We start from the raw sequence: 15,047 nt of genomic DNA on the forward strand, positions 1-15,047 counted from the left end.
TTTGTTGAATATTTCACATAAGCACTAGATCAAACTCAGATATACTGAGTCATTTTTTGGGGTGTGGGTTATAGAGCTTTGCCCTCTTAATAGGATCTACTCAAGGTTCTTATGCACCCGAAGTTTGAAAATTACTCATTTAAACTCTACTAGTTTATTTACTGGGCAGGCAACTATAGATGCCCAAGGCAGGACTAACATGAATCACATTGTTTTTGTCTTTGGTAAGTTTACATTTAGAGTATAGATATAACGTGAACAAGCACAGAGTAAGGAGAGATTATTTCACTTGAGGACTAGCAGGACTTCTTAACAATCTAGCATTTGTAAGGATTAAGTAAAATAATAGATTTAAAAAATGCATTGCCCAATACAAATCACGTGGTAAATGCAGAACTATTGCTACTGTTTCCACATACGCTTTGACTACCTACTCCATATGTTACTTCTTAATTTGTAAGTTCTATGTATATATTTTCAACAGATCTTCTCCAGCCAGTCAAATTATGAATTTCTTTGGGTGACTAGACTGCCTTTTCTGAAAGGTTTTTGAGAATTTTTTTTTTTTTTTACTGTTTTGGTGATGGAGTTCCCACAGTTGTGTTTTTTCTTTCACTTTTTGTAAATCAACTTAAGCATTTCCTCATTTTTGTTTTGTGATTCTGGCTATGCAAAAAAATTCATGAAAATAAAATTTAATCACAAACTCACATTGTATCTTGCTGTTATATCCTGAGACTCATTATGTGATTGAAGAAGATTCAGTTTCTAAACTGTAGACAAGAAATCCAGCCAGGCACAGTAGCTCACCACTGTAATCCTAGCACTTTGGGAGGGCCAGGCAGGAGAATCACTTGAGGCCAGGAATTTAAAACCAGCCTTGGCAAAATAGCAAGAAGTGTCTCTACAAAGCAAAACAAAACATCAGACTGGTGTGATGGTGCATGCCTATAGACCCAGCTACTCAAGAGGCTGAGGTGGGAGGATCGGCTGAGCCCAGGAGTTTGAGGCTGCAGTGATCTGTGATTGCGTGCCTGCCCTCAGCTTGGGCAACAGAGTGAGACTCTGTCTCAAAAAAAAACAAACCCACAAAAAAATCCATTTAGTTAACTCTTATTTGTCAGTAAGGTTTTTCTGGTTTGTGGATTATCCAGATGCTGTGCTCTGCTTTTTACAGCTTCTATATTTTATTTCTTTGCTTATTAGGCATGAATAGAGAAAGAGAAAGAAGCAGATCTGATAAAATTGAGCATGGGAACTGAAGGAAACTGATAGCTAAAATAAGGCTCAGCTTAGAGAGCTAACGTCCCTGCTGACGTTAAAGGGACTGTCACAGTTCTGTCTTGTTAGCGGTGGATGATCCTGGCATGGTTAGGGTATCGATCAGACATTTTGGCCTTTGATTCTGCCATTAACATACTGTGTAACCTGTGCAAACCAGTCTATTTGTATAATAGGGAAAATGGCTACATAATTTTGGATTCAGGGTCCAAAGGGTATCAGTTAAAAGAATTTAAGGAATTTAATGAATGTGTACACAATATTCTAGATACTAAACAAACTTAAAAAAAAAAAAAAAACTACCTTGTATGTTAACTATTGCGTGAGATGAAACTGGAAATGAACTTTTCTTTTCTTTTTTCAGAATTCTTATACCAGTAGAACTAGGAAATATATACCAATTTTAGATTTAATGATTTTGTACTTGTTATAACATTTGAAGGACAATTTTTTTATCCCCATTTAATAGTGTATACAAACTGAGGCACAGAATTTGAGAGATTTACCCAAAGTTTTCTAGTTAAATAATGCTGTAATGGGGACTAAAATCATTTTTCTAATTTTCTGTTCACCAAATGACATGCTGTAACTAAACTGAACATTTTTGTTCTGTTTATTGGAAGGCTAATGTATTTGTAGTCTCATGTTTGTATTATGTGTTTAATTTTTGTTTTTAAGCCAAATGGGGCAGATGATCTGTTCTTACAGCAAAACCAAAGATTGAGGACTATGCAGAAATCTCTTGAATCATAAGGAGGATTTTTTTTTTTTTTTTTTGAACAGTTTCTGGCTCTGTTGCCCCAGGCTGGAGTGCAGTGGTGCCATCTTGGCTCACTACAACCTCTGCCTCTGGGGCCTAAGCTATCCTCCTACCTCAGCCTCCCAAGTGACTGGGACTGCAGATGCACACCACCATGCCCAGCTAATTTTTGTATTTTTTTGTTGTTGTTGAGATAGGGTTTTGCCATGTTACCTAGGCTAAGGAGGAATTTTATATGTGTATAGCTTTATAGTCCCAACCCCTAGAACAAAATACACAAAATCTTAAATTTTAAACTAATATTAATTGAAGAAAAGTAGAAAAGAACAGTGATCAGATAGTCTTAAGATTTGAATTCACCACTTAGAAAAACTGACATTGGACATATCATTTCCCTTTCCTGAGCCTCCACTTCCTAATCTTCAAAGTGGTTATAATAATTCCTCTCTTATTTCATGAGGGTGATTTGTGTGTGTGTGTGTGTGTGTGTGCATTTGTTTTTTATTGGGGAACTAGACAAGGTAGGATATGTCACCTTGGGCTATGGTATGCCCCGCCTCCCAGAGAATGTTTATTTGCATTCTGATCTTCCTGGGCTTCTTTATGGAAAATAAACATTTTCTTCTTCTTGGAGCTGCTCTTGCTGCCAGCAGCCTCTTCAGGTCCACTGCTAACCGGTTCCTCTTTGGAGAATTTCCTCTTTTTCTTGGAGGCACTTCTTTGCCTGCATCTTCGGGGTCATTAACTGTTTCCGCCTTGGGTGAAGATTTCTTCTTCTTGAGAAGACTGGTGCTGCCAGCGGTCTCTTCAAGATCACTACTCATCAGCTCCTCCTTGGAAAAAGATTTCTTTTTCGTGGGTTTGGAGAAAGAGATAGATGGGTCTTCTGTTCCATTCTCCTGAGGAACCTTCTGGGGCTTTTGCTTTTTCTTCTTTTTGGGTTTTTCGCTCGTTTCCTCACACCTCTCTGCAGTAGTACTGCTGTCATGAGGGTGATTTTGAGGATCAAAAATATTGTGAACGTTTGTAACATAAGCTGTAACATTAGTGACTTATCACTGGTATAAGACCATATGTAGCTATTATATTAGCTCTTACTTTCACATTGTTAGCAAACAAAATTCTTTATTCTTTAGAAGAAAACCTTGACTTCAGAAGGCGTAAAATCCCTTGGATTAAAAGAATCTAAAAGCTACTCATTGCCAAAATTAAAGAGGAAGTTTTTAATTCAGCTTCCAAATCACCAAAAAAAAAAAAAAGAAAAGCAGTTAAAAAGTACAGTTTATGTTCACAGGTTTTACAACATACAGAAAAAAATCCTGTGGTAATGGGAGACTGGCTTCAGTGCTGAACTGAGCACTAGAAAACAAATACTCTCCTAAAGTTTCTACTGTTGTTAAAACTCATGAATATGAGAGGTCTGTGTATGATTGTTGAATGAATGAATGAATGAACAAATGATGAGTGAATGAATGCATCTGCTTTTCTTTTGGCTGCTTTTCCTGTTAGGAGACTTGATCTTTTAGCATTCAAATTCCACAAGAAACATCTTAACCAAGTTATGTCTTTGGGTGAATTTGTTTCCAGGCTTGCTTGTGTTTTTCACATTCTTTTTTTGGCCTGCAGTCTTACTCGGTGACCCCTTTCATAGCTTCCAGTAGGTCATTCAGTTGGGACCCAAGGAAGTCAGTAAATTAAACTTGATTTGTAATGGAATACATAGGGTGTGTGGCTTGGATTAGAATCAAATTAGGTTTGGCTAATCTTATTTTGGTTTAATCTATGTGGGAAAGAATAGAACTAGAGGAAAAACAAACAAACAGAAAATGGGGGAAACTATTCTTGTACAATGATAAGCAATTTTTGTAAGGAATAGTTCTGAGGGCCAAAACCTAACTTATTTTTATTGGAAGTTTGGGGACAAGATTCAGCAGAGGAATTTAGATTAGTTTCTCCAGTCATCATAGTTGGTATTTACTTTCCTAGTTTTCCCAAGCCAGGATCTCTAGGCGTTTAAAATGTGGATGCTCTGTAGAGGAGGCACATTATTATTAATGTAGTTCATGTTTTCAAATGTTTTCCAGGGCTGTGGAAATGGATAAGCCCAGTTTTTGGAAACCTTAGCAAATAGGAAGGCAAAAAACATTCTGATGCTGAGTTTATAGTTGAATTATCCAGACTTGGTCTTGCATTTCACATGCAGGCCTAAGGGGAAGAAATGTTGGGAAAGTGCAGAAAGGTTCTATACTAATAATTTCTTTAAGGTGATCTTTTTCCCCCTCTTCAGTTATTTGCAGCTTGCAAGGTGTTAGACCATGGAAGATTTAACCTTGGTGCTCAGAGTTCAGGAAATCTCCTCTCTGACCTAGCTGAGCACATTTGAATAAAAAGGGAAGTTTCTTCTAAGCTACTGGGGAAGGAATAAGCAAGTAAAGCCATAAAGAGTTTATTTTTGAGACAAGAGTCTCGCTCTGTTGCCCGGGCTGGAGTGCAGTGGTGCGATCTCGGCTCACTGCAAGCTCCGTCTCCTTGGGTTCACACCATTCTTCTGCTTCAGCCTCCCAAAAGGAGGAGCTGGGACTACAGGTGCCCGCCACCACGCCTGGCTAATTTTTTGCATGTTTAGTAGAGACAGGGTTTCACCGTGTTAGATAGGATGGTCTCGATCTCCTGACCTCTTAATCCGCCTGCCTCGGCCTCCCAAAGTGCTGGGATTACAGGCGTGAGCGCTGGGCGGAGAGCCCTTTAATTTAGAGTTCTCACTGGGGCCTGGAGAAAATCATGAATGAGAATGCTCCTTGAAGAGAATTCCCTGTGATTGCTTAGTTAGTGCTTAACGAAAGAAAGACTCAAGACTAAACATTCAGAAATTGCTGGAATGTAATAACTTTTGTTCCTGACAATTGAATATCCTCTCCCATGGAAGTCATTGTTTTGCTCATATAATGGAGAAAACTGAGTTTCAGTTAAATGGGGGAAGAGTCATTACATTATTTCTAATTTTACATATTTTGACCTGTGGATTAAAGGTCTGAATTAAGGTCACAAGACATCCGGAGATACAGAATTTTCCCCATATTTGACAGGGTTCTGAGCACCGTCTTCCACTGATGTTGGCTTTACTTGCCTGAGCCCATAATAGAAGGGAATAATAATGGCTTTTCACCTGTCTAAAGCAGATGACTAGACCAAATTATTTTATACGGTTGTTTTTAGTATTCATGTTGATTCCAAAGTAGCAAATGAATTACGGCTTTGGTTAATTTTCCAGGGGCAAATCTAGTTGGTAGCAATCTTTTAAAAGTATAAATAACTTTTGACTGCTACCACAATACTTAAGTATTTTTAAAACTATTGCATTATATTTTCGACGTATAAAATGATTTTCTAAACACACAAACACACACTGTAGATATAGGTTTGTAAAATAAGAAAAAGGTCCAAGTACCCACAGGCCAGTGCAAAAAGTAAACAGGATAGCATCATTTGATTCTGTTTTGGAATAAAATGTTATTTGTTCATGTCTGATTTTCTCAGATGGCTGTTTTTGTTTTTTGAGACGGAGTCTCGCCGTCACCCACGCTGGAGTGCAATGGTGTGATCTCGGCTCACTGCAACCTCTGCCTCCCGGATTCAAGCGATTCTCCTCATTCAGCCTCCTGAGTAGTTGGGATTACAGGTGGCCACCACCACACCTGGCTAATTTTTGTATTTTTAGTAGAGACTGGGTTTCACCATATTGGTCAGGCCAGTCTTGAACTCCTGACCTCAGGTGATCCACCCGCCTTGGCTTCCCAAAGTGCTGGGATTACAGGCATGAGCCACCACCCCTAGCCTGTTTGTTTATTTTTTGAAATGAGATCTTAAAATGTAAATTTACTGGCTCCGGTGTCATTAATAATGTTTAACTTAATCATTGCTAATGAGAAAATGGCTAGATAAAACTAGCCATGTTCTAATCAATGATCTTTTGAAAATGTTTATAAAAATATGGACACATGCAGATGCCTTAAATCTTTTTTGAAACAAAGAGATGTTTGAATAAATCAGGTTTGAAAGTGCTCCCATTGTTAGAGTTTAAAAGGGAGGATATAAAGTTGCATATCTGATAAAATCACATTTAATAATTATAGTAGGAAGAATTAAACATTTGTCCATATGTCTGGGTAATACAATCCCCTTACCTTTTTCTACCTGTCACATTTTCAAAATTTTGTTGAGCATGTTTGTTATGATGAAAAAGTACTCATTTATTTTTATGAAAAATAGAGTTTGCTGCCATTTTCATAATGTTCACGTTGTACTATAGCCTTTATTCCAGTTGGATTTCTAGTGTGCTTCTGCCACCTTGTGCTTTCTGAAATTCATTGCAGTGATTAGCAAAGAAGGAAACAAACTTAACAAGGTTGTTATTTATTTGGGGTTAAATATTACTTCATAGTATGGAAGGAGGGGGAGAGGGATACATGGAAGATAAAACGTGTGTGTGTGTGTGTGTGTGTGCGCGCGCGCGCAGGCGCGTGTGTGTGTAGAGAGAGAGAAATCTTTCCAAAGGTCTGAGGATTGTTTACTATGTTAGATCAGTATTAAAATTATATTTTATCTCTAGGAACTGCATCCTGGTTAAGGAGGAGAGTAGAGACTGGGTTTTAGTGCTGATAGTAATGAACTCCTTCACATAGATTTTAAAACACATTTTGATACCTTCTGTCCTTGCCTGTTTTTAAATTGTTTCTGTCTGCATAAAAACCTGAACAAAACACTTGTACCTAGAAAGCTCTAGGTAGCTTTTAAAATGTATTTCTTTACATTAAATGGTCTGCTGTGTTAACATGAACTCTTTCCACATTGTCATTCCAGACAACATTCCGTTTGTTCAGTGCCTCAAACTATTTATATGGTCTGTTGCCTTGCAGTTATGCTGATTCTATAAAGGAGAGCCTTTACCTGGAACTTTGGCCTTCCTGCTTGAGCATAAACAAGCGCTTGATTTGATGACTTGTCTGAGGAGCTCTCAGATCTTTCGTTTTAGGAATTACTTTAAATACATTTGACTGTGTTTTTGTCTTTTTTTTTTTTTTTTTTTGAGACGGAGTTTTGCTCTTGTTGCCCAGGCTGGAGTGCAGTGGCGCCATCTTGGCTCACCGCAACCTCCGCCTCCTGGGTTCAAGCGATTTTCCTGCCTCAGTCTCTCGAGTAGCTGAGATTACAGGCATGCACCACCACACCCGACTAGTTTTGTATTTTTAGTAGAGATGGGGTTTCTCCATGTTGGTCAGGCTGGTCTTGAACTCCTGACCTCAGGTGATCTGCTCACCTCGGCCTCCCAAAGTGCTGGGATTACAGGCATGAGCCACTGTGCCCAGCCTTTTTTTGTTGTTGTTGTTGTTTTTGTTTTTTGTTTTTTGAGACGGAGTTTCACTCTTGTCTCCCAGGCTGCAGTAAAATGACGTGATTTTGGCTCACTGCAACCTCCACCTCCCAGGTTTGAGCAATTCTCCTGCCTCAGCCTCCTAGGTAGTTGGGGTTACAGGCGCCTGCCACCAAGCCTGGCTAATTTTTGTATTTTTAGTAGAGATGGAGTTTCACCATGTTGGCCAGGCTGTTCTCAAACTCCTGACCTCAGGTGATCCACCCTCCTTGGCCTCCCAAAGTGCTGGGATTACAGGCATGAGCCACTGCACCTGGCCCTAAATACATTTGGCTTTGAAATGGTATTTTAAGGAACCATGGATACAAATAACTTACGGTTTGTCAACTAGCAAATACCTATTTCTAGGAAGATGTGGAGTAGTCCTCCTAGCTCACTAAAATTTTGACAGTAGCAGGCCACACCCTTTGGTTTCATGCTTGCATTGAAGAATTATGATTGTAGCTATGTGTGATCCAAAGAGCACTAAGACTATATTTATTCAGCACCTAGTAAATGGCAGGTCTGGTGCAAGGCTTTTTTATGTCGGTAATCACATATAATCCTTAGCACAAAACTGAGATATGTTATTATCTTCCTAATTTCACATTCGAGGAAACTGAGATAAGAGGTTAAGTATATCTTATCACGTAAGCTTGGAAATGGCAGGGTAGGAATTTGAACTTAGGTGCTTCTGACTCTCAAATCCATACTCTTACAGTAGATGATCTCTCTGTTGCACATGGTGAGGATCTTTATGTTCACTGCGGAGGGAAAAGGGAGCCCAAGTCTGGAGGAGATTGAGTATAAAGTTTGGGCCAAAAGCAGGAGTGGAGTCTGCTGGAAGGCTTGCTAGCAGCCTTAGCATTGGCACCACCTCCTTATGAAACCACATCTTACTTCCTGGCAGAGCCTAGTACTGTTATAGTTGGCAGAGCATTACAGGGAGCTTGGAAGAACTTCCCCAGTACCTTCCAATTTTCCCTATTTGGTCAGGTCAGACTTGTGTTAGTGCAATAACCTCCTAACTAATCTCTTGGCCCCTATGCTTGCTTTACCACCAGTCCGTTCTTCACGTTGCATTTAGAACAACCTTTCCAAAGAACAGATCAGATTTTGTCGTTCCTGTTCTTTAGCTCTTTCAACGGTTTCCTGTTATAATTAGGATAAAGTAGAAATTCTTTAGCTTGACTAGTTTGCTCCTTCTATCCCTAGCCTTACTTCTCTCCACTGTGAACACCATGTTTTAGCCCAGCAGGACCACGATTCCTCCAAATGTGCCATGTGCTCTCTCTCTCCTCTGCCGTGGGCATATTCTGCTGTTCCTTTAGCATCCATCCATTCTTCCTCCTTTTCCTTCTTACTCCTGTTTGTCTTTTGTGATCACTGCTTAAAAGTCTTTTTTTTCAGAAAGCTTTTCTGAACCTCTTGTCCAACACTACCTCACACATGTAGACTAGCACCCTCTAATATGGCCATCATCTTATTGTATTATAATTACCTTATCTTATTGAGATATAATTTACATAACATAAAAGTCACTCTTTTAACTTGTACAATTCAGTGGTTTTTAATATATTTACAAGGTTATGCAATCACTATATAATTTGAGAACATTTTCATCACTCCTAAAAGAACCCACATATACATCCATTGACAGCCACTCCATGTTTCCCCTTCACCAAATCCCTTGACAATTATTAATCTACTTTTTATCTCTATTTAGTTCCCTAGTCTGGACATTTTGTATGAACAAAATCCTACCATATTTGTCCCTTTGTTTCTGGCTTCTTGCACTAAATATAATGTTTCTAAGGTTCATCCATGTTGTATTATGTATCAGTACTTCATTTCATTTTATGGTTGAAATATTCCATTGTATGTATATACCCACATTTTGTATATCCATTCATCAGCTGATGGACATTTGGATTGTTTCCACTTTTTAGGTATTAATAAATAATGCTTCTATGAATATTCGTATACAAGTTTTGTATGGTCATAATGTTTTCAATGGTCTTGAGTATGTACCTAGCAGTGATACTGCTATATTGTATAGTTATTCTGATTCTGTATTGAGCTTTTGGAGGACTTTCCTAGAGTAGCCGCATCGTTTTACATTGACATCAACACTATATGAGGGTTCTGATTGCTTCATGTCCTTACCAACACTTCTTTCTTTCCTTTTTTTTTTTCTCCTCTCTCTCTCTCTCTTTCTTTTATGATGGCCATGCTAGTGGGTATGAAGTTGCAATTGCCTTTTTACTGGTTTGTTTCCTTCATGACTCTGAACTGTGAAGGCAAGGACTGTGCTAGATCTCATTTATTATTGTACTCTAGTGCCTAAAACATTGGGTAGGTACTCAATAAATATCTACAAAATGGGTGACAAGACCTACAGCTTTCCTAGTTGCTTTACTTCTATAACTCCAGGAAATATAGGGGCTAGAATTGGAAAAGATATTTTGGCTGCCAGTCCACAACACTGTTCACCAGAGTGCCATAGGATTTAATAACCCCACTAAGTAGATGGTTCCATGGCTTTAATAGTTTTACCTGAGAAGTTCCCTGCGTGGAGGATGGCGTGAATTCTCATTTAACTGGCTCAAAATAGGGAAGAACATACTCAACTCTGCTGGCATTTTAATCTGTGATTCCGGGGATTCTGAGGGCATATGAATATTTCCTAATGAGAAAGCCATTTCTCCTGAGTGAAAGTGAGGGGAAAAAAGCAAAACAAAAGTTCCTTTACTGGAAACAGATGGCCACATCAATTATACATTCAGAATAATACAGATTGAACTTAAGTTGTCAGGTAATGAAACAACTCTATTTAGCCAAGTTACAAGTGGAATCTCATCTACCCTTTCCTAGCTATGTGTTTATATTTGTCTCAGTGTACCAAATCTTGGATTCTAAAAGTGATCTGGAAGAGAAAAGGTGCCTTTTCCTTGATTTCGTTGATTTGTCCTGTAAACAAAGTGCCTGTAAAAGAAAAGGCCATGATGATTTCTTGGTAGCGTCATTGGGGCTGTGATTAGCTGACAGGTGCCCTCTGTAAAATCCTTGAATTCATCTCCACCTTCAGTCCACATTCCACCTAGACAGGTTTTGCTCGGTGAGGAGTAGTCTTCCATAGCATTTTCTTCTGTTCACTGCACCCTCCTGCACCATACTTCCATCCTTGTTTGTTTTTCTGTACTTTTTCTCTCTTCACCTGCTGTGAAATACAGTGTTGGCCCAACCATAGGCGTCTTCTTTGAATTGTAATCTTTAAACCCTGGGACTAGTTTTCTGCTCTATCTTCCTCCTAGGAAATGCAGATTTGGTGAATTACAATCCCCACCTGACTAATCTCAATACACTTTTCCTCTATTATATGTTTTCCTTCAGAAACATAGAATGTGTTCATGACCCTTAGAGGGGAGAGAATGGAAAAGATTTGGGAAAGTCTTAGGTAAATAGCACTGACCTTGTGTAAAGAGTGTTAATGTTATTATATAGCAGTGAAAATACAAGAGATAGAAAAAATAACATAGCAGTCATTGTCCAAATATGGCCAACTTGAACTCTGGATGGTATTTCAGCACTGTAGGAAAATTCCAGAAATCTCTCTGCCTACAAGTATTTTCCTCACCTTATCTGCCTCTGCTGATAAATGGAGGATAAGCTTGACATCAGCAAATATTTGAAGAAGTGCTGTACATGAAGAAGTACAGCACCAGTGCTGGAGGCAGCAGTATTCCAGTCCATGAATAGCCTGTTATGTCCTTTACCTGATATATTGAATACTTTCTGATTTACATTTTTACCCAGATCTTCAATCTAACTTCAGTAGGTTAGTTTGCAGAACTTCTTGAAATACTAATCTCAGAGAAGTCAGATGCTAGTCTGCCCCTATACAGGAGAGCAGAGTGAATGCCTAAGAACACTAGTTGAACTCATAGGAAGGGAGATTCTGCCAAAAAAGTTCAAGGAGTTCTAAGATTTCCTTTTTTTTTTGAGAAGGAGTCTCACACTGTCACCCAGGCTGGAGTGCAGTGGCACGATCTGAGCTCACTGCAACCTCCACCTCCTGGGTTCAAGCGATTCTCCTGCCTCAGCCTCCCGAGTAGCTGGAATTACAGGCTCCCGCCACCATGCCTGGCTAATTTTTGTATTTTTAGTAGAGATGGAGTTTCACCATGTTGGCCAGGCTGGTCTCCAACCCCTGACCTCAGGTGATCCACCCGTTTCGGCCTCTCAAAGTGCTGGGATTACAGGCATGAGCCACTGCACCCAGCCGAGTTTAAGATTTCTAGCAGCCTTGTTTCCTTTCCTTTCCTTTTCCCTCCCTCCCTCCGTCCCTTCCTTCCTTCCTTCCTTCCTTCCTTCTTTCCTTCCTTCCCTCTCTCTCTGTCTTTCTCTTCCCTTCCCTTCCCCCTGCTTTTTTTTTTTTATCAGGCAGGGTCTTGCTCTGTCACCCAGGCTGAAATGCAGTGGTGTGATCATAGCTACTGCGGCCTCAAACTCCTGGGCTCAAAGGATCCTCCCACCCCAGCCTCCTGAGGAGCTGGGACTACAGGTGCACACCTGTATGACAGTACATACCTGACTAATTTATTTTTATTTTTGTAGAGATGGAGTCTTGCTATGTTGCCCAGGCTAACCTTGAACTCGCAGCCTCAAGTGATCCTCCTGCCTTAACTTCCTAAAGTGTTGGGATTACAGACATTAGCCACCACCCCTGGCTGTAGCTTTGCTTTCTTTGGTATGCCCCGGCTAGGACCAAAGTTATTGGGACCCCATTTATACACATAGAAACATGTGCTCCTGCTCCCCATGTTTGCATACATGACTAATCTACTAATAGCTTTTGACCATTTGGACAACCCTGCATTTAAGCAAACCAAATACTTGTAACTTGAATATGGAAACAAAACAGAAATCCTGTACAAATGGGCTATGCTGGATTATTTAACTTTTCATTTCTTTGAAGGGCTCCTTTTGCCCTTAGAGATAGCATTTGAGAGAAACTTCAAAATTTAGGCAGAAATTCAGGACAAAAATGCAAGCTTAAGCTCTGCTTTCTGAACTGTGGTGCATATTAGGCAAGATTGTTCCAGATAGACCAGAAACTTTGGCCTGTGCAATTCATACTGCATGTCGCTATGATGTGCATCTGGATGTATTCACCCCGAGGTTGTTTATTTACAATGAGAATTGAAGGAAAAGTTCAGAAACATCCTGTCACAGGATATGTGGATAGGCCTGCTGAATGCTGAAGCCAGAGGAAATCAGGAAAGTTTCAGCGATTAGTGATGGCATTGCCCTCTAGTGGTTTGTCCGTGGCTTAAAAATGAATATTCTGCAGGTGTATCCCAGTTCTCCAAAGAATTGTCCCAAATAAACTGTCAGATTGTGTGTGGAAAAGAGAAAAGGAGGGGAAAGAGGAAGGGAGGAAGAGGGAAAGAAAGGAGGAGGGAGAGGATTCTTGCCAGGATAGCCCATCTCAGCAACTAGGAAGCTCTAGGAGCCAGGCTTTCTGCAGAGGGCTTTTGACATCCAATTAGACCCCTCAGTGAAAACATTTTTTCCCCAAGCTTCTGGCAAGTGATTCCAGCTAAAAGTCACTGTTCAGGATTTGTACGAGGGCCCCAGGTTCCTTTCCAGCCTCCACAGCTTTGTACCAGCTTCCCCTCCCTGGCCCACATTCCATTCCTAGGTAAGTCATCACACGTGCTGAGAGGTAGAGCCGTCTGCAGGGCAAAGTGTGTAGGTAGACCAGACTTCTTTTCTTGCACCCCCACCCTTCTTTATGTTTCCTTTATGCCTCATTGTCATCTCCCCAAATACTTCTGCTGCCCTTTATACTTAATTTCCTGTTGGCTCGCAACAGAAGAGCTGGTGGCCCAATTCCTCAGGTGCCTGAAAGAATGTTTAGAGAGCTGCCTCAGCCCTTAGGGAATGACAGGAATGCTGAGAATTTCAGGCACTACTTTTCAGACCCACTGGAAAGAAAGTTTTGGCCCAGAGATGGGGCGGGGTGCAGAGGGTGGGAGGGATGGGTTTGGGGGTGTGTGTGTGTGTGTGTGTGTGTGTAAGAGGAGCTTCAAAACCACCTCAGATCATAATTACCTAAGACTATGGACTTGTCTGAAGCCTGGGACTCTCATTGTGGAGTCATCTCATGTTTATTGACCTATGGGAACAGAGGCCTCTGGGGAAGTGGTTGTTTGTGTAGCAAATTATAGATAGGTGAAATTAATTTGGCTCTGAGTCTTGAGACATGAGTTATTTCTTGTAATATTTTAGTCATAGTCCCCATAGTTGGTAAACAAAGTAAGAAAACTTTTCAGTGTTGAAATATAGACTATTATTCCTGGGTTTGTTAAATCCTGGAAGTTCTCCTGACTCTAATTTCATTATAGGAAGGAGGGGAAAATGGTGAAGTTTTGACTCAGAATTGTCACCACAGTCTTTCTGATTCTTTATCCACGTAAAGTTTTTTATTTGGTTATTTTTGAATGCTTTTCATTCAACTCAGAGGTGTTTGAACCAAAGCAACTTCATCTTAAATAGGGGCTAGGTAAAATAAGGCTGAGGCCTACTGGGCTGCATTCCCAGACAGTCAGGAATTCTAAGTCACAGGATCAGATAAGAGGTGGGCAGAAGATACAGTTCATAAAGGCCTTGTTGATAAAACAGGTTGCAGTAAAGAAGCCGACTAAAACCCACCAAACCAAAACCAAGATGATGAGGAGGGGGACCTCAGGTTGTCCTCACTGCTACACTCCCATCAGCGCCATAACAGTTTGCCCTATATGGTCTAAAAAGGGGAGGCAGGAATAATCCACTTCTTGTTTAGCATATAATCAAGAAATAACCGTAAAAGTGGGCAACCAGCAACCCTTGGGGATGCTGTGCCTATAGAGTAGCCATTCCTGTATTCCTTTACTTTCCTAGTAAACTTGCTTTCACTTTATAGATTCACCTCAAATTATTTTTTGTGCGAGATCCAATATCCTTCTTTCGGGGTCTGGATCAGGACCCCTTTCTGGTAACATGAGGATAGTCAAAACCTACGTCACAAACACAACAACCTTTGTGACACTTAGAGGAATTTCAAATAAGGAACATGATTTGGTTGGCTGGGAGTTAGTCTGGTAATGTGAGACCTCTGCTTTAAATTATTTATTTACCTGTTATTCTGAGGCTTGTCTGGCTCTTGATGAAGACTTACTGTTACCTTCAAATGTTGCAGCCACTTCACAGGACTGTCCTTCTCCACCTTTTGTCTCCATGAAAATCACTTTGGAAACATAAATGTGTCACTTAGGAGAGTCAACACTTCAACTCACATTCAAAGAGTGCAAACATTACCATGCTTAACCAATTTCATGAGAATCTTTCCTTATGTTAAGGTATAAACATGAAAGGATCTTATTTTCCCCATAATTTCTACTAACAGTGTTTTTTTTAAAACTCTTAATGATGTCTCAGCCTAGTTCTATAACTTGTGTCACATCCAGTTTATTAAAAATGCTGTCATTGGAATCTTAAGACTCAGAAGTGTTCATTTAAAAAGTGTAAAAATCATTTTCTACCCAAAAGTCT

The 15,047-nt window shown here is 39.9% G+C and overlaps 1 pseudogene; it reads right to left on the bottom strand.

Moving 5' to 3' along the window:
* Window positions 1-2,181: 2,181 nt before the first annotated feature.
* On the bottom strand, window positions 2,182-14,734 carry LOC117090844 (annotated as a pseudogene).
* Between the last annotated feature and the right edge of the window lie 313 nt (window positions 14,735-15,047).

This window comes from Trachypithecus francoisi, unplaced genomic scaffold, assembly GCF_009764315.1.
Source record: "Trachypithecus francoisi isolate TF-2019V2 unplaced genomic scaffold, Tfra_2.0 Lachesis_group11, whole genome shotgun sequence".
NCBI lineage: Eukaryota > Metazoa > Chordata > Mammalia > Primates > Cercopithecidae > Trachypithecus > Trachypithecus francoisi.